Below are 19,809 nucleotides of genomic sequence, written 5' to 3'. Positions count from 1 at the left end.
CCCAGGACCCGAGGCCTCCCTAGGAACATTCCCTGGGCTCCATCACTAGGCATCCCATTGCACTTGCTATCAGGTCTGCAGGGGAGAGGCTGTGGCCAGTTGCTCACACAATTTGCACCTGGAGGGCCCCACTCACCGACCTACCCCATTTCTGCCACCTCTCAACATCAGCCATGTACCCTAGCTAGCCCCGGCTTAGGCCATCCCCCACAGCCTCTGCTACGGGGTCACATCGCACCTTGCCACCGCAGCTCCCCCAGCTCTCCTCACGCAGTTTCCTTCCAACCACAAATGAGCAGCTCCCCCTGCCCTAACACATCATCCCATCATTTCTTGATTGCCGTGACCTCCCCACATTGCAGTAGGGTTTGGTGATGTTGCAGAGTCCCCTAGAAAAAACAGTGAGGGGGGGGGGCTCTTCTCTTTGCTCTCCTTTGGACTCTCTGAGACGTCTACCATTCACCACAATCTCCCCTGGCTATTTTTCTAAGAGGTAAGAGTCAGGACCCTCACACTGGATGGTTATTACCCTTTTGCTCCAACCCGGAGGATTTCCACTTGCCCTTCCTGCCTGCAGGGGGTAGGGATTTACTCCCCATCCCAGCTGCCTTCTTTCCTACCTTAGGGACCTCACTGGTGTCAACCCCTTCATTCTCTCTGGAATCTCTTGTGGCTTAGTCTAGGTGGTAGAATGAGTCCAGTGAAGGAAGCCACGTATACGACACAAAGCATTTCAAACTTGTTAATAATTTTCTTTGAAGAAATATTGAATCACAATTATAATACTTATGAATTAAAAGATATGTCAATTAGGAATCAATACTATTATTGATCAATGGTATTAATCCTTTGACTATTTTACAAACTAGAAATGTTATAAACAAATTTCTGTATAAGTATATTTACATACTTAGATACCTTTTATAAGACACCAAAATTCTGGTCTAAACAAGCTGGCTGGGCATATAGGTCAGAAATTCACTTGCGTCTAATGGAAACCTCATTAAAGGGACTTCAAAAACCAGTGCTAATGGTATTCACACATCACAGAGTCTGAGTCTGGGCAGTCCAGGGTTGGAGCAGCTGCTCAACAAATCTGTTGGAAGCCAAGTGTCATTCTAACTTCCTCTTTCATCATCCCCAGAATGTTGGCATTCATCCTTAAGCTTGTTGCCTCTTAGTACAAGATGGCTGCAGCACCTCCAGACCTCACACCTGCATTTTGGTCAGAAATATGAAGGAAGAACCACAAAGGAAGGGGAGACATCAGAATCAGGAAAGCGAATCTTTCTAGAAACTCTCGAAAAATTTTTTTCAAAACAAAACATTTGTATTTGGTCCATTAGAGCCTGAGTCTGGAAACCACCTACAGAGAATCATCCTACAAGGATGGGGACAAATGACAACTCTGACACTGCTTCTATGTGAGAAGAGGGGCCATATTTACAGGGTTAAAAACACTCACAGCTCAGAGTAATAGGAGGAAATAAAACGGTGGCCCAATGGGGAGAGTGAGAGCTTCCCAGTGTTTCTCTAGGTATAAAAACCCCACAAGCCCCGAGAAGCGAGGGACCCTAGGCGGGGCCATTGGACAAAACTGTACTGAATTCTGTACAAGGAATTTTGAGAAAGCAAGTATTTTTAGCTACCTCCCTGAACATAACTAGGGTTTATGTAGTTAAAAAGGGGGGAGGATGGAGGAATGGGAATGAACATTGGGTGACATCGTCTACCAGGCATGGCATTAGGACAAGATATTCAATCTTTCTGGGCCTCAGTTTCTTCAGTTATCAAATGCATATTGGACTAGATATGAAAATTCCAACATTTTTCATCCAAGAGCTTCTAATAGTAGATGATAGCCAACGCCTTACCTGTTCCCATTTCAGAGAGAAAGCCCACAAAGGACCACGAAACTCCACTGAGGCCTCATATTTCATCTTGAAAACTCATGAGTTTTTTCACTCTAGGACATATGTTAATATAATTACAAAATATAAAAATGTGTTTTTAATCTACAAGTAAAGTCGTTAGCGGTTTGTCCTGTGACTGCACGCACCACCGCCTCGGGGCACATGCCCCCAAGTTTGAGCGACTCTTGCATTCAGCACGAAGTAGGACGGGATTTTCCAGGCTCCACCGTGGAAGGACTTGCGAGCCAGGCATTTGGAGAGCAGTGTGAAACCGGGGAGAGCAGTTGGCTGGTCCTGCTGAGGCCTGAACTAGAGCTTCCTTTTAGAAAAGACACCAGTTGGTCCCTGTGGATGCGCGCCAATGCATGCAGCTGTCCTCCACGTCCTGGAACTTGGATCTCTGCCTCGTAAACACTCTTCGCTTTGGCTCATGCTCTATTTGTCGGAGACTTCTTGACTTACCCTTGCAAATAGTGATGGCCCTATTCACCGGATGAGGTAGGAGGGCCTGTTGCTTCTTTCCCAAGCTCCACGAGCAATACCTGAGAAACAGACCTGCTCGGGTGTCCTCAAGACCAGGGTCAGAGAGGCAAACCCGAAGCAGCAGCTTCTACTTACTTGGCCCGCCCTCCTTAGTTCCGTCCTTCCCATCCGCACACCCAGGAGGAAGAGCTACAGAGGGGTCTCAGGGCAGGAGGGAAGGGAATGTGCCCCTCCCGCTATATCAAAACTTAGTCCTCTCTCCCCAAGGTTAAGCATTTTTTAAATACCCATTTTACGTACTAGTGATGATAAGAAACCATTGACTTTGAGAAGTGTCAATACATAGTCCTCTAAGTTGTGCCGCAGAGACCATCCGCGGGATGCTAAGAGGACAGTGGGGTGGGTGGAGGGCGCCCTGTGGAGAGATGCAGCAGTCTGTGGAACTCCTCAGGCGGATTCTCAGTGCACATCTTCATGTTAAAGATGCTAGGGAATTCTGTAGAAAGGAGACCTGTTTAACTTCAGGAAGCCCAGAATTTCCTAAGCTCGTATGAATGCGGAACTCTTTTTCATTGCTCACCTGTTAACCACAGGAGGACTGTGTTTCATGGCAGAGAGCCTTAGGAGACACGGCTCCATCTGGCTGGACTTCAGGGGACACTGGTCCATAGTCACACATGTTGTGAGAGCTCCCATGAAACCTCTACTGTCTAAGATCTGCAAGGAGAAGTCACAGGTCGTATCCTTTATTCTCAGCTGATGTTCTGCTCCGTAGAGCCTTGGGTCAGCTATCTCTTACTTCATCCCATCTGCAAAGCAAGGATGGCAATCCTTACTGTATAAAAACATTGTGGAAGTTGCTTGTGAAGTGTTCTAAGAAGGAAATGCTGATCATGTCTCCAAAGGACAAGTGGCATCTTGGTACGGACAGGTCTTACCTCCCTTAACTGTGCTCTGGCTTGGATTTGGACCGCAATGGAGCATGTTACAATTTACAGAGACTTGATTTTAAATTACGTGACTCTGAAAATGAAGCTTGTGATCAGCAGCAAAAAAAGGAAAGAGAAGAAAAAGGAACAGGAAGGGAATGGATTGAAGAGAGAAGTAACTGAGTGGAAGAGGAAAGGAAGGGAGGGCTGGGGCAGGGGCTTCTCAAAGACTTTAGTCTCCCAGACACACTGGGAGTGTCAGTGGTGTACACGCTGGCTTGCCCGCTCCTCCCTTCTCTGCCACAGCCCGTTAAATATGGGCGGGTCTTAATGCCTTTTTAAAAAACAAAAACCAAGAAGGAGCTGAAGATAATATCAGATGCTGCTCTTGTTATGTCAGCAAAGATTTCCCCCACATAATCCGATCTAATCAGACTGGATGAAGGACGCCGCAGAGGCGCCCACACAGTGCCTGGCAGTGGGGTCCGCACCGCTGCGTCATGAGTCGCAATCTGGGGCGACAAGAAGGCACTGGGAGGTAAAGAGGCTGCCTAGACAGAGGAGAGGTGGGGCCAGCAGGGTGGCTGCCCATAGGAACCCTTTCTCCCTTTTCCTGATTTGGGGGGAAAGAAAATAAGAAGGACTATTTCGTGAAATTTAAGACTGCCATTTACCTCTGAGCCATTTCAAATTGTCTTAAAGGGAAAAGGTCAGGGGTGAATAAGTAATAAACACAAAGAACAAAAGGAAGATGGCATGGAAGGACTCGGGATACCAGGTCAAAAGATCTGGGTTCCAACTTGAATGCTGGCAGCTAAATCTTTATGTGCCTGGGATCCCGGCTCCTCCCAGAGCCTCGATTTCCACATCGACGGGATGAGGGTAACGGCGTGTCCTTCACGGGCTTGTGAAAAGCAGTTGCGATCCCACGGGCGCACATTTACTGTCCCCCCACAGGCGATAGTAAGTGGGGTCAGATTTCCTGTCCCCTCTTCCCTGTTGTTGCTCACCAGATTGAGCTGAGGACGCTGGAATGAGGTTTGAAACTCAGCAGCCTACCAGGAGTCATTCACATCACTTCAAATCACTCGCGGCGACTCCATCGTGCTGCTAAAGACTATAATCATCTCGATGCTTTTTCTGCTTTTAAACATAAATATTTTAGAATAGGGAACATTACCAGCAGCCAGTTCTTTAAAACCTCCCACATGAGGAACGCAGCTAGTAAAAGAGGTTGATAATGCACAAGCTTGTGTTAAAAACATTGAAATATAATGAAGTTACCGACAGCTTCCTAATCTTTCACACTATCTGGGCTTCTGATTTTACTACTTTCTTTTAGGTCTGCTCAGTGACAGGCTTATAAAAAAAAAAAACTACATTCTTAAAGATCACTAAGATTAGCATTTTCATGTAATTCCTTTTAATCAAGAACCAAAGGAGATGGCACCACAGTCCCCATGAAGCCAGGCTCCACCCCTTCCCCAGTCCCGCCCATCTAAGATCAGGAAGTCCAGGTCAATGGGCACACCCAATAGGAGCTCTCCTTGGAGATCTGCTTTTTCCAGTGAGTCCTGGTCCGGGCTGAAACCCTACCATTTGGGCCCCTCCTTCCCCTTCTGTTGATAATTTTCTTCCTGCCCTCTTCTCCCACCCTGTGGGCCATTTCTCTTCCTAGTCTGTCATCTTACCCCACCTGACCTGCTCCAGGGAAGGCCCCCTGCTTTCCATCCTCCTCCTGCCTTCCAGGCCAAGCCATCAGGTTGGTTCTCGGTGTCAACTTGTCCATCCAGACACCTGCCTGGCTAACTCAGCCTGGGACCCTGCCCCACCAGGCATATCCTGACCCCAACATGGGCAAGGCCATCCCAGACCCTCACAACACCTGTCAACTGATCAGGGACAGAACTTTCCTAGGACTACCAGGAAGCAACATGGAGGGATGCAGAGCCTTTGGCTTGGAAGGAGGCTGCAAGGTGGAGAAGCAACCCCCGGCATGACCAGAGCTAAGGAGTTATCAAGCCCAGACTGATGGATTGAAGGTGTTGTGGTCCCCTCCCCCAGAGAACCAGACTTCCTTTTCTTGGTCCTCCTTCAGTCTTTCTCTTCCCACCCCAGTCCCCTCCCTTTCTTTGACCCATCTCCCTCTTTCCCTTCTAAAGCCTAAGCAATGGCAAGATTAATTGGATTCACTGGAAGCCATCTACAAATCTGAACGGAAGCTCAGGAAAGATGCCCTTACGAAAAAGAAAACAAAGTAACAGAAGAGATAAAACAAAGGAAGCTGGGGCTTTTAAAATGTATCCACTGAAGCCAGGACATAAGACTAGAATTAGGTAAAAGCCATTATCTGAGGCCATGGCCTGCAGTTACCACCAATGTACAAGTGATTCATGTTTTCCTCTCCAGCCTCTCCTCTGAGCTCACACCTGCCCACCAGCGGACACCTGACACCCTGACAATCTCAAAATGATACATCTAAGGTAACACTTTGCTCTTTCACCCCAAACTCAATCTCCTCATGGGTTTCCATTCTCAATTCATCCTCCTGGACACACCAGAAATCTGAAAGTGGTTTTGGACCCCTCCCTTCCTTTCCATGGGAAGCGTGTTCGACCTGTAACCGAGTCCAGTTGAGTTTGTTACCTAAACAGCTTTTGAAATAGTTCGCTTCTTGCCACTTACACATATTCCACCCTGGTCCAAGTTGCAATCATGTCTCGCCTGTTATAAACACCTCCTTCATGTGCCTTTCTGCACCGATTCCCTCCATTCCACTGTGGATAACAGAACCATAGTCATCTTTTCAGAACATAGATCTGTATGAGCACATTTTACTCACACACACACACACACACACACACACAGACATAGGACATTATGTCAGTTTCAGGTGTACAATGTGATGAGTCAGTCTTGGTATGATCTCCATGATAAGTCTAGTTAATATCCATCACCGTACATAGTTACAAAACACTTTTTTGTTCCTTGTGATAAGAACTTTTAAAGTCTACCCTTGGGGCAGCTGACTTGGTTTCAGCTCAGGTCATGATCTCAGCACTGTGATATTAAGCCCCACATCGGGCTCTGTGCTCCATGCAGAGCATGCTTAAGACTCTCTGCCCCTCCCTCCCCTCAAATAAATAAATAAATCTTTAAAATAAAATCTATTCTCTTAGCAACTTTCAAATGTGCAATACGGTGTGATTAACCATAGTCACCGTGCTGTATATCACATCCCCAGGACTTATTTTATAACTGGCAGTTTGTTCCTTTTCATTCCCTTCACCCATTTCACAAACGCGCCTCCCCCTGCCTTGGTAACCCCTAATCAGTTCTCTGTATCTACGGACTTGCTGTCTTTATTCCACACGTCAGTGACATCAGATGGTATTTGTCTTTCTCTGTCTGAGGCATAACGCCCTTGAGGTTCCTCCATGTTGTCACAAAGGGCGAGATTTCATTTTATAAGCATTTTTCTCTTTATTCTAATAACAGTTTCTTCTTATTATCTGGAAGATAAAGACCAAAATCTCTAACAGGGCCTGGAGAGTCCCGTCCCTGTGGGGAACAGACCCAGCCTACCGGGCCTCACCTTATCACCACATCCCTTATTTTAGGTACTCTGAACACACTGGGCTTCTTTCAGCCCCTCTAACCAGACAGGTCCCTTCCCAGGTGGCTTCCCCTGCCTACGAAAGGTTCTCCCACCCTCCTGCTCTCGGCCTTGGTTACTCTTCTTTTCCATCTCACCTCCATCCCTCTCCTTAGGAAAGCCTCCCCCACGCCCATCTCCAGGAGTACATCAATTACCCCCTCCCATCTCCCTGTACTTCCTTCGGTAACCAATCACAGTAGTAATTCTACATTTTATTTGAGTATTTTTAATTAATATCCATCCCCCCATCGGGCTGTGGACTCCTTGAGGACAGAGATTGTGTCTTCTCTTTTTTCTGCTCTGCCTTATATCCCTAGCACTTGACACAGGTGGCCACAGTGCAATGTTAATGGCAGATATTACCAAAAGGGTTGCATAGCCTTGGGAAGATTCTTGAAGCCCTGTACCCTGGGGCTCAGTTCTTCCTTCTCTAAAATGGGCATGGTAACAGTGCTTCCCAGGAGACTATAATTATAAAAGATATGCAGGTCTGCTGTTAATGTTTGCTTGCACAAAGTTCATGCAATGAACCTAAACCCTTTAAATATGCTGTTCTTGATTTCTGTATTAAATGTTCTAACTATATACATTTTAGCCTTATCAATATTTCTAAGTACCAACAGTGTACCCAGAATTGTCCAAGGTATAATGGTTATGATTTGTGTCCAGGAAACTTACGTTTGTTTAGAACTGATATTAATCTCAATGGAATCAAATAACAAAATTAGGTGTTCTGAGGTGCGTACCCTCATTTATCGTCTACCTTTCATTTTACAGTCCCCACCTGCAGAGGCAGTCTCTATTATCTCTGCTCTACAGATGAGAACTGGAAGCAAATAAAGGTGGCATCACTTGCCCAAGGGCAGAGTCAGCAACAGAAAAGGGAATGATACTCATAATAATTTGCATTTGTGAAGTGCTTTTCCCACTGAAAAATCCAAAGCTCTTAGCAATGCACAATTTAATTTATCATTACAAGAATGTTATGAGGTTAAACAAGACGTATTGATGTCCCTAAGAGGGAAAAGTTTTAAAATACAGCTGTGTAGCTAACTTCATAACCATGCAGTTAGACTGGATAAAAAAAATCATATTTTGCATCACACTCAAATATGGATTATTAGGAACTCAGCGAGAGTTCCAAGGCAGAGTAAATTACTCAGTCAGGGTTCTCCCGCTCTTTCTCTTGCTTCCTGCTCCCCAAGTTTAAACCAGAGCAAAAAACACAAGGTAGGCATTTAAGGGAACGCATGTGAATGTAGATTCAGTCAAACGTGACTCTTCTCTACACTTACCACTGTGACCTTACGCAGGAAACTTAATCTTAAATGAGCCTCTTTTCTCATTAGTAGAATGGGTACAATAACGCAACTACATATATAGTTAAATATTAAAAAGAAAGCAGGTGTCCAGCATGGTGTTTGGACCAAATGGCTGTTTAATAGTGGTTGATATTAATATTTATATCTATCTGTAATAATAAATGGTTTTGCATGTTTTTTTAAGTTGCAAACAAATGGCCAAGTTAATTAGGCAAGAAATTCTGAAGACCAAACATTTGCATGGAGTTCAGGTAAATGTGCAGAGAGGGTCAGTTGAGAGTAACTAGCAGGCTCCACCCTCCCATGGGGTTCCAAATTCTCATTTAAGGGCACCACTCTTCCCCATTCCATTTCCAACGGAACTCATCTATGGTGGATCTGCAGCCAAAGCTGAAGAGGGCTTTCCCAGGTTGGACCTCAGGGATAGGGAGAAATGTGGAGAAAGATGGCACCTGGGAGACTTTCTCAAACCAATCCAAAGGAAAGGTCAAAGAACAAACCAAGAACAATGCAAGTTCTAAGCTTGAGGATCTGCCAGAGATGCCCCTGGGGGAATATTCCTGGAGAGAAATGACTGAAGAACTGAGAAGCTGAACAAAAGTGCTTTTCTGAGATACCAAAACCAAACCTTCCCTGGAAGACAACCAGGAAACTTCCACACCACCCAAGATGTAGCACAATGTCTGAGACTCCATCTGTTAGGGAAACTCCTATCAGGCAAACAGAATGCCTTCTTTAAAACACGAAAGCCTTTGGCGAGCAGAAGTGGGCAATCTGCAGTTTACTGCTTACGGCCAAACAGTTCAATCCCATGCTCTTGTCCTAGTATCTCGCTGAGAATGGAGGTTTCGGGGAATCAAGTCCAGGAGGGAGAGTCACTTTGGAAGTGATGGCACCATTTGGCAGGAGTCCACAGAGCGCAGACACCATGGACATAAAGGAGGGAGTCAGTGAAAGCCCAGGAGGCTGCATCATGCACCAGGAATCTCCTCAGAGTGTGAAAGACTTTTCATACATAATTTAAGCTGGAAATTGTTTTCTTCTAGAGCAATTAAAGAAGAAATAAGAAAAAGAAATAAAAAGCATCCAAATTAGAAAACACGAAGTAAAATGACCTCCCTCAGCACATGACACGATCTTATAGGCAGAAAACCCTAAAGATTATACACCACACACACACACTCTCTCTCTCTCTCAAATTGTTAGAATAAATGAACTCAGCAAAGTTGCAGGATACAAAACCAACACACAAAAATCACTTGCATTCTTATATATTAACAATTAACCATTAGAAAAGGAAATTCAAAAAATAATTCCATTTCCTGTTGTATCAAAAAATAAAAGAAAATAAAATGCTTAGGGATAAACTTAACCAAAGAGGCCAAAGAGCTGTATGCTGAAAACCACAAAATGCTGCTACAAGAAATTAAAGAGATACAAACTAATGGAAACATATCCAGTGTTCACAGATTGCAAACTTAATATTGTTAACATGACAGCACTAACCAAAGTAGTCTACAGTTCACTGCAATCACTATCGATATTCCAAAGACGATTTCTACAGAAATAGATAAATCCATACTAAAATGCACATGAAATCTCAAGGGACAAAACAGTCTTAAAAAAGAAGAAGGGGGTGCCAGGGTGACCGTTGGTCAAGCGTCCAACTCTTGATTTCAGCTCAAGTCATGATCTCAGGGTCATGAGATCAAGCCCCATGTAGGGCAATGTGCTGGGCATGGAGCCTGCTTAATACTCTCTTTCTCCCTCTCCCTTTGCCCCTCCCCCAACCTCTTTCTCTTAAAAAAGAAGGAGGAGGAGGAGGAGGAGGAGGAGGAGGAGGAGGTAATTGGAAGTTTCAACTCCAAAACTTACTATAAAGCTACTGTAATCAAAATAATAAAGACAGACTTATAGACAAATGGAATGGTCCAGAAATAAACTCTCGCATATATGGTCAAATGATTTTCAACAAGAATGCCAAGACCACTCAATGAGGAAAGGGCAGTCTACAACAAATGGTGCTAGGAAAACTGGATATCCATATGCAGATGAATAAAGCTGAACCCAAACCTTACAGCATATACAAAAATTGACTGAAAATGTATCATAAATATAAGAGCTAAAAACCATAAAACTCTTTGAAAAAAGACGGGGGGAAAGCTCATGACATTGGATTTGATTTCTCAAATACAGTACCAAAAGCACAGGCAACAAAAGAAAATAATAAATTGGACTACGTCAAATTTTAAAACTTCTATGCATTGAAGGACAGAGTCAACAAGTGGAATGGTAACCCTCTCAATGGTAGAAAATATTTGCAAATCGTATATATGATAAGGGGTTAATATTCAGAATATATAAAGAATTCCTGCAACTCTATAACAAAACCAAATAACCTGATTAAAAATGGGCAAAGGATTTCTCCAAAGATAATTGAATGGTCAATAAACACATGAAAAGGTACTCAAGGTCACCAATCACTAGGGAAATCAAAACTGCAATATTATTGAAAAGAAAAGAAAGAGAAAGAAAGAAAGAAAATAACAAGCGTTACCAAGGATGTGGGGAAATTGGAGCCCACATGCACTGCTGGTAAGAATATAAAATGGTGCAGCCCCTGTGGAAAACAATCTGGTGGTTCCTCAAAAAGTTAAACCTAGAATTACTACGTGTTCCAGAAATTCCACTTCTGGGTATATAACCAAAAGAAATGAAAGCAATAATTTGAACAGATATTTTTTGCACACATATTCATAGCAGCATTATTCACGATAGCCAATTTGTGGAACAACCCAGTGTCTATCAATGCACAGATAAACAAAATGCCATATACGCATGCAATGGAATACAATTCGGTCTTAAATGCGGAAGGAAATATTGACATTTGCTACCATATGGATGAATCTTGAAGACATTATGTGAAGTGAAATAAACCAGTCACAAAAAGAAAAATATCATTTGAGTCCACTTACATGAAGTACCTAGATAGTCAAGTTCATAGAAATAGAAAATAGAAGGGTGGGGTTGTTAGGGGCTAGAGGATTGGGGACATGGGGGATAACTGTTTAATGGCTAAGGGTTTCAGTTTGAGATGATTTTAAAAAGTTCTCAAAATAGATAGTGGTTGAAGTTACACAACATTGTGAGTGCCCTTAATGCCAATAAAATATATACTTAAAATGGTAAATTTTATGTTATGTATCTTTTATCATAATGAAAAAAATTTTAATGAAACATTTAGGTGAAATCTAATGAAACATACACAGGAATTATATGTTGAAAACAACACAACACTGACGAAAGAAATTGTTAAAAGACCTAACTCTAGAGAGAAATATACCATGTTTATGGGTTAGAAGAATCAACCCAGTAGAGATGTCAATTCTCCCCAAATTAATATACAGATTTATCATAATACCTGTCAAAATCCCTGCAAGAGTTTTTGTAAGTATAGATAAAGTGACTATAAACTTTATACAGAAAGGCAAACTTGAAGAACCAACACAAATTTGAAAAAGAAGAATAAAGTTGGAGGAATCAGTCTACCCAATTTGAAGACTTATAATATAGCTACAGTAATCAAAATTCTGTGGTATTGGCAGAAGCACAGACTTACAGATCAATAGACCAAAATAGAGAACTCAGAAATAAACTCATACAAATATGCCCAACTGATTTTTGACAAAGGTGCAAAACCAATTCAGTGGGAAGGATGGCCTTTTCAACAAATGCTGCTGGAACATTTGGACATATCAGCATTTGGACTCCCAGAAAAAAAAAAAAAAGAACCATGATCTAAGTGTCATACCTTATAAAAAAAAGTAACTCAAAATGGATCATAGACTTAAACGTAAAAAATGTAAAACATAACGATAGGAGAAAATCGTCAGGATCTAGAGCTAAGCAAACAGTTCTTAGACTTGACTCTAAAAGCATGATCCATAAACAGAAAAAAATTATACATTTTTAACATTTTTCATCAAAACTAAAAACTTTTCGCTCTGTGAAAGACCTTGTTAAGAGGGTGAAAAGACAAGCTCTAGCCTGAGAGAAAATATTTGCAAAGCATACAACTGACCAAAAAACCTAGTATCTAGAATATATGAAGAACTTAACATTAAAAAATACACAAGTCAATTAGAAAATAGTCAAAAAATATGAAGACACATTTCACCAAAGAGGATACAGATGGCAAATAAGCACAAGAAAAGATATTCAACATCACTAGCAATTAGGGAAGTACAAATTAAAACCACATTGTGATATCACTCCACATCGATTAGAATGACCAAAAAAAGTGATAACACCAAATGCTAGTGAGGATATGGAGAAACTGTCACTCACACATTGCCGGTGATAATGTAAAATGGTACAGCTACTCTGAAAAACCATTTGGACACCTCTCAGCATCCCAATGAGAAAGGAGAAGTTGTAATTGGATATTGTGTTAGTGGACAGGCTGAGTTCTGCTGTGCTAACAAACCATATGAAAACGTCAGTGCTTACCCAACAAAACAGTCTTTGTTCATGGGAGTGACTCACAGATGGAGGCTGACAGAGGCTGTGTCAACATATACTCTCCCAGTCACCAAGGCAGGACAATGAGGACTCGCAAACTAATTCTACTAGTTTCTGCCCTGAAGTGGCCCACGGTGCTTCTGCTTCCAGGGACGCCCGCTTCTGGCAGGGAGGGCCTCCACCACTCAGGTGTTTGAGTCAAAAGAAAGAATGCTTGCTTGCAAAGGGCGGAGGAAGTGTTCTAGTTAGTATCTGATTACAGTAGTAATCCCCCTTATCTGAGGGGACCGTCCAAGACCCCTCGTGGACGCCTGAAACCACAGATAGCACGGATCCCTATGCATACTCTGTTTTCTCCTATACATTCATCCTATAGGAGAATTTAATTTATAAATGAGGCACCATAAGAGATGAGCAACAAGAATTAATAAAATAGAATAATTACAACAATAAACTGTGATAAAGTTATGTGAATGTGGTGTCTCTCTCTCAAAACATCTTATTGTCCTCTACTCCTCATCTTGTGATGATGTGAGGTGATAAAATGCCTACGTGGTGAGATGAAGGGAGGCGAAAGACGTAGGCGCTGTGGCATTAGGCTTCTGCTGACCCGACAGTATGTCAGAAGGAGGGTCATCTCCTAGATCATAGTCGACCGTGGGTAACTGAAACCACAGAAAATGAAAGAGGATAAGAGGGGACTAGGGTCTTACTCTAACTTATCTTGAATGAAAAATAAAAGGGACCTGGGAAAATTCTTTTGCCTAATACTTGTCAGATATTTCTGAGTTCCTAGCTCCCTGCTTAATTTTTTTTTAAGATTTTATTTATTTATTTGAGAGTGAGAGAGAGCACAAGCAAGAGGGTAAGGGGAGAGGGAGAAGCAGACTCCCCGCTGAGCAGGGAACCCGATGTGGGACTCGATCCCAGGACCCTGAGGTCATGACCTGAGCTGAAGGCAGACGTTTAACTCACTGAGCCAGCCAGGAGCCCCCTAACTCCCTGTTTTATACAACACCCAATACATTAAGTAGGGCCTGGCAAAGAGAAGGAGTCCTCTCTGACCAGCATCCTCAGAACAGTCGGCACTCACACACAGCAAAAGACCCTAATGCTTTCTGCAAAACCACTACCCTGGCACCACATGCAACCAGATGCTTAGAAAGACATTTTGAGGAAGTCAGTGATCAGAAAATCAATGCAGTAGAGGATTTTACTTATGGCTGCACATAAGCAGACTAGCAGGGTGCTAAACAATTGAATCCAGAGGCACCTGGGTGGTGCAGGGGGCTGAGCGAGCAAGTCTTGATTTCGGCTCGGGTCACGATCTTGGGGTCCTGGGATCGAGCCCCACATCGGGCTCTGCACTCAGCAGGGAGTTTGCTGAAGACTCTGCCTCTCCCTCTGCCCCTCCCCTCCACTCTCTCTCTCAAATAAATAAACCTTTAAAAAACAACAACAACAATTGAATTGAGTACAATAGGATACTAGCTTCATCTCAGCCATACACTAAGAATAGCGTTCATGGGGACTATTCCCCCTTATGAAGGATCCTGGCCCCTCCAGTCACCATGGCTGAAGGAGCAGCTGCTCTGCGGCCACGGCACCTCTCACTCTGTCGGCCATTGCTGAGAAGTCCACGTGGGCACCCACCTAAAGACAGCCATCCTTAGGTTGGCCTTTGACCCAGGCCTTGATGAAAAAGAGAAACAAGTTGTATCCACTCACATTCTCAGGAATCCAAATTAAGAAAAGCTTATAGGAAAAGTAGCAATTCGCAGAGGAAGTCAAACCCAAAAAGTCAGGATGACGAAAGATGGCGGGCAGCCACAATAGAGCCAAGAGAAAGCCCAAGTTACCAGCAAATGAAACTCGGAGCAGAGAGAGTGGAGCCTATGGGCAGAGGTGGGTGGAGGGGCCAAGGAAAGAGCCTGGAGCTAACAATTAACCCGGAGCCTTGCGCCCTCCTTCCTCCTCCAGCGGCTGATCTTAGAGGCTGATAATCCCGTTTTCCTAAACAAAGACAGTTCTCTCCCTAAGAGGAACTCTCCTGCGGGCTGTTAACATGCCTCTTTCTTACCCTACTACGAATTAAAGTACAGCCTACCCTAGGCCTCTAAATCCATCAAAGGGATTAGAAATCTGCTGTTCCAACTACCAAAAAACAAAACAAAACAAAACAAAACCCTACCAAATCAATAGCCAGGGTCAACCGCACGATCCCAGTTCCCACTGGCTCCATCAGACAGAATGACGGCCTCTGTAATACACAGAAAGGTCTCGGCCAGTTGTGGCCACGTACTGACAACTTCCATGTCAACAGAGCATTAGGACTTTGCTTGTCTCAGATCTGCACCCCCAGTGAGCCCCACTAACTCCGAAACCACACACACACCAGCAAGGACAAAACATGCCTGGTGCGAGCTCTGTCCAGTCACAACCTCCTTGGGCCTGGCGTTCTCATCAGCAAAACAATGGACCTGGACCAGAAGAGCTGATCCGAACAAGACACCAGAAAGCTCGAGCATTTCTGTGCGGGGAGCCTGGAAGCCGGCATGGGAGATGAGAGACAAGAGGGAGCAGGGCTGAGTGCCAGCCCTACCTGCACCCCCATCTCTAAGAGAAGCAGCTCGACTTTGACCCCATCTTCACACTGGGCTACATGTTCAGCATGCAATGAAAGAAATGCTGCCATTGCTGAAAGCGCTTGAAAATCATGGGTCCAGCTGATCTCTAAGTTCCCATCAGCAACTTCTGTTCGTCTACAGCAACGCACTTGATATTCGAAGAGCAACAGTTTCTGCAACACTTAGCAGACCCTTATGACTTCAAGTCAGAATGTACATCCAGGGGGGTCTGATCTAGGAGCTGGGGAGCTGGGGAAGGGATTGCGGGCCGGGGCCACGCATATCCAGGCCCACAGCAGCCTGTGACCCGCATGGCCCTTCGGCTAAGAGTTGGGCCCAGCCTGTAACTGGGGAAGGGCTGCTAAGTGGGATAGGGGCTGTCTTCCTCCAGAGCCTATGTCTCTCTGTATTTACTTCCTTCTTCTTCTTCACTAACAGAATCCCATTATGTAAGTCAGCCAGTGCCACCCAGAATTAAAGACAATTCCCAGCCCCCCTGCAGCCATTTGTGAACAAATGGTTACAGTGCAGACAATGAAATACAAGCAAAAGTGTGGTCTGGGACTTCTGAGCAAGGTTTTCAGCAAGGGGACAGTGTCTGGTGCTCAGCAGCCATCGTATACCTCAGAGACTCGCACTAAAATGACAGAACCACAGGAGAGCGGGAGCCTCGGTCCCCGATGACCTCGGAGACACCATATCAGCCTGGACTACGCTTCTAGATTCCCTCTGTGTGAAGGACATAAACTTTAATCTTGTTTAATCATTGTTATTTTGAGTTTGAGGTCACATTGAGTTTGACCCAATCTGGCAAATAATTAATGCCCTGAAGTAGCATCCAGTAGTAACAAGAGAACCTAAAACGTCACAGTTATTGGAGGAGGTCAGATGGCAGGTGACAACAACACAGATCGTCAGCTGAAAAGTGGGTGGGCCTTGTTATGCAGGGGCACAGTGTTTGGTAAAAAGGTCACCTATGGATCCGTGGATGAGAGACCACAAGCTGAGATCTGTGTGTAGGATTGGCAGAGGGGCGCCTGGGCGGCTCCGAGGGTGAAGCTTCTGCCTTTGGCTTGGGTCATGTCTGAGGATCGAGCCCCCCATCAGGCTCCCTGCACAGCGAGGCGTCTGCTTCTCCCTCTTCCTTGCCCCTACCCCCTCTTCCTGTGCGCTCTCTTTCTCTCTCTTTCTCAAATAAATAAATAAATAAATAAAATCTTTAAAAAAAGAAGAAGTAGAAGAAGAAGAATTGGTGGAGAGAATTCAGTTGGCAGGTTGACTGCAGTGGCCTCGGAATGGGTCAGCTTGCCCAGGCCCAACCGCTCTTCCCAGAATGCCCTGGCCCTAGGTTTCCAGCAGGGTGGGCCACAGGAGAGGTTCCCAGAAGACTTGTAGGAGCCAGGAGCGGCAGCGTTCTGTGGCTCACACACAGCATCGCTGAGCTGCTGACTCACCCCTTTGGTAGGAAGCAGCAGCTGGACCTGCTCCACTTCCCCCAGCTCCTCCTCCAGAGATAGACCTCCAGCTCACAGCTATGCAGCCCACGCATGGCTCTCACTTACAAGTTTGCTGCTCTTGAGGAATGCCCTGCTGTCACCGTCTTGAAATTCTTAATTTTTAAAGAGGTGGCCCTGCCTTTTCACTTTGCACTGAATCCAGAATAGTATATAGGCCGTGCTGCCCCTCTGGTTAGACCCTGATGTAGCCTTCTTGTTTCCCTTTTAACAAAGTCTTATCACAGAGTGATCCAGCCCCAGGAGGAGAAGAGAAAACAGCCCCGGGGGAGGGAAAGCTATCTGCCCGCAGTCCCTGCTTTTGCACCCCTGACAAAGCATGACAAGGGGTAGCTGGAAAGCAGCCATTACGAGGAAATGAGATGACCATCTGCACAGGGAAGAGGTGACCTGCAGGCAAGATGATTAGCCTCATGGCCAAGTGCTCTGTTTCGATGGCCTGAGCCATCAAGTCGGAGGGAAGAGCCAACAGAAAATGACAGTAGTCTGCAGGCTGAAACACGACATGTAGATAAGAGACCTTTGGCTGATGATTCCCATGCAAAATGAATTGAAAGAAGATAATCTAAAAGGGTACTAACTTTTTCAGTCATTCTAAAGAAATTCCAATGAGGCGGGCAACACCCGTGCAGGGTCACTGCCAGAACGGCCATGGGTTTTCCACTCTCACCTTTTCTGACATTCGTCGGATTTATGTGTTTCCTGTTCCTTCTCCACCAATAGTGGTTTGACTGGGACAGACATTTGTTCTTTAGTTTGTAGGCAACATCTCGAGCCTCCAGAGCAGACTGAACAGCGCTCAGAGTCCTGGGGGAGGTGCTGGTGCGTCTGAGGAAACACACTCCTCCAGGGGAGCCGAGCACACTGCAAATAAGGTGAAGCCCGTGGGCGTTCAGTGAGCTCGCCAAGATCCAATGTCCCTTTCCTTCTTGGGAACAAAATCCCAGTGGACCCAGAATAAAAGATCTTGTTTGTCAGCTTCCTGTGGTGAGGCAGTGTCATATGACTTAAATTCTGGCCAAGGATGTGTGAGCAGAAAGGTTGTACAGGACTTCAGGGGAATCTCCTTAGACAGGACAGGGGCTGTGCCCTTCTGTTCCTCCTTCCTGCGGACTGGAATGGAGTGTGGTGTCAAGGCCTACGCAGTCATTTTGGATCACGAAGGCACATCCTAGGTGGGTAGATCAACACGGTGGGAGTATAGGTCTCTGGGGGGTGTGGAACCACCTTACTAGACTTGACCTCCAGACCCCTCTCATATGAGAGGAAAGTAAGCCTTCAGTTTGTTCAAATTACCGTTAGTTGGGGTCTTCTTTCACCAGCAGCCCGGCCTCTGAGCTAATAGAGTCCAGTGGCCCTGAATTCCAGCTGTTCACCAGAATCCAAGTTTAGCTTGAGTATCTGAGCACATTGGCCAGACTACACTTCCTACCTCCCTTGTAATTAGAGATGGCCATGGGTGACAGAACTCAAGCCATGGGAACATGAGTGGATTTTAGGACATGGTAGTGACTCCTTCATCCTCTTTGTCCTCTTCTTCGAGCTGGATGTCAACAAAAATAATGCCGGAGATGATGGTGGGATCACACACTAAAGGGAGCCAGAGTCCCTGAATCACTGTATGGATCAGGACTCCCTAACAACCAGAAACAACCACTGGGTCTAATCGTGTGAGGGAGAAAGAACATTCTAACATGCTTGACTTATTATCCGTTTGGAATCTCTTTGTTAAAGGAGTCTAGCCTTTCCTACCACAGGCTTACAGGGAAAGGCTAAGAAGCACAAGATAGAGAGTGTTGGGCCCTGGTTGTGAGCACTTCAGTTCTAAGTTCTAATTCCAGCAGAGGACTTGGAAGAGGAGCACTGATCAGGAAACCTGACCCAAAATCCTGTCATGCAGACAAGACAATCTGTCTGGCTGGGGGGAAATTACAGTTCAACGGACTCTTTGGTGATTATGATTCACTCCATGTTCACTGAGCAGCAACATAATGCAGACTGCACTTGCTGGCCGAGCTGAGCCCTCTGATATAGGGGTTCCTTGGCTGGCAGTGACCCAGGCACTGGGCAGAGCCCAGGGTTGAAAACTGAGAGAGCCTCAGGGAGCTCGAGACTGACCTTGCTGACTTTACTGGGGAGTTAAGCTAGAAGAAGCCTCTACAGGCAGGGCCCCAAAGTTCTTGCCAGGAATGAGCTAACTGTATGAGCACCAAACATGGTCAACAAACCAAATCAATATGGAAACCATGCCACTTACTGCATTTCAATTTAGAAACTTCTATAGGTCCAACAAAAGTATAGCATGGTGGTTAGTCTCCAAACCAGTTACTGCCATTCAAATCCTGACCCTGTGACCAGAAGCTAAACCAACTAGGCCGTCACTTCTCTGAGCTTCAGTTCACCCATCTATAAAATGGAAATCATTAACATAACTTCCTCAGAAGCCCATAGGGTTAAGGGAAGTAATGCATACAAAACATTAGCATGGGGGCGCCTGGTGGCTTAGTCAGTGAAATGTCTGCCTTCGACTCAGGTCATGATCTCGGGGTCGTGGGATCGAACCCCGCATCAGGCTCCTTGCAGGGAGCCTGCTTCTCCCTCTGCCCTTTCCCCTGTTCATGTGCTCTCTCTCTCTCTGTGTCAAATAAATAAATAAAATCTTAAAAAAAAAAAAAAACACTAGCATGAACCCTGGTATATGGTAAGCACTCAAAAGCCGCTACCTATCAATATTAAGGCCATAGTGTATGCCTTTAGTATACTTTAATTACAGCAAAAACACATCAACTCCACTGCTACCACTGACGGCATTAACATTGCTTATATAATCTCATTTTGGACA

The 19,809-nt window shown here is 44.9% G+C and overlaps 1 long non-coding RNA gene across 1 annotated transcript; it reads right to left on the bottom strand.

Annotated features, from left to right (window-relative positions):
- Nucleotides 1-255: 255 nt before the first annotated feature.
- On the bottom strand, nt 256-4,415 carry LOC103661865. The gene is made up of 3 exons (XR_568289.2): nt 4,336-4,415; nt 2,977-3,113; nt 256-2,892 (listed from the first exon to the last, which is right to left on the bottom strand). It is a non-coding gene; the product is annotated as an uncharacterized LOC103661865 (long non-coding RNA).
- Nucleotides 4,416-19,809: the final 15,394 nt, after the last annotated feature.

This window comes from Ursus maritimus, unplaced genomic scaffold (genome assembly GCF_017311325.1).
Source record: "Ursus maritimus isolate PB19 unplaced genomic scaffold, ASM1731132v1 scaffold_7, whole genome shotgun sequence".
NCBI classification, from domain to species: domain Eukaryota; kingdom Metazoa; phylum Chordata; class Mammalia; order Carnivora; family Ursidae; genus Ursus; species Ursus maritimus.
Note: the sequence above shows the minus strand (reverse complement) of the source record. Positions and strands in the feature narration are given on the sequence as shown.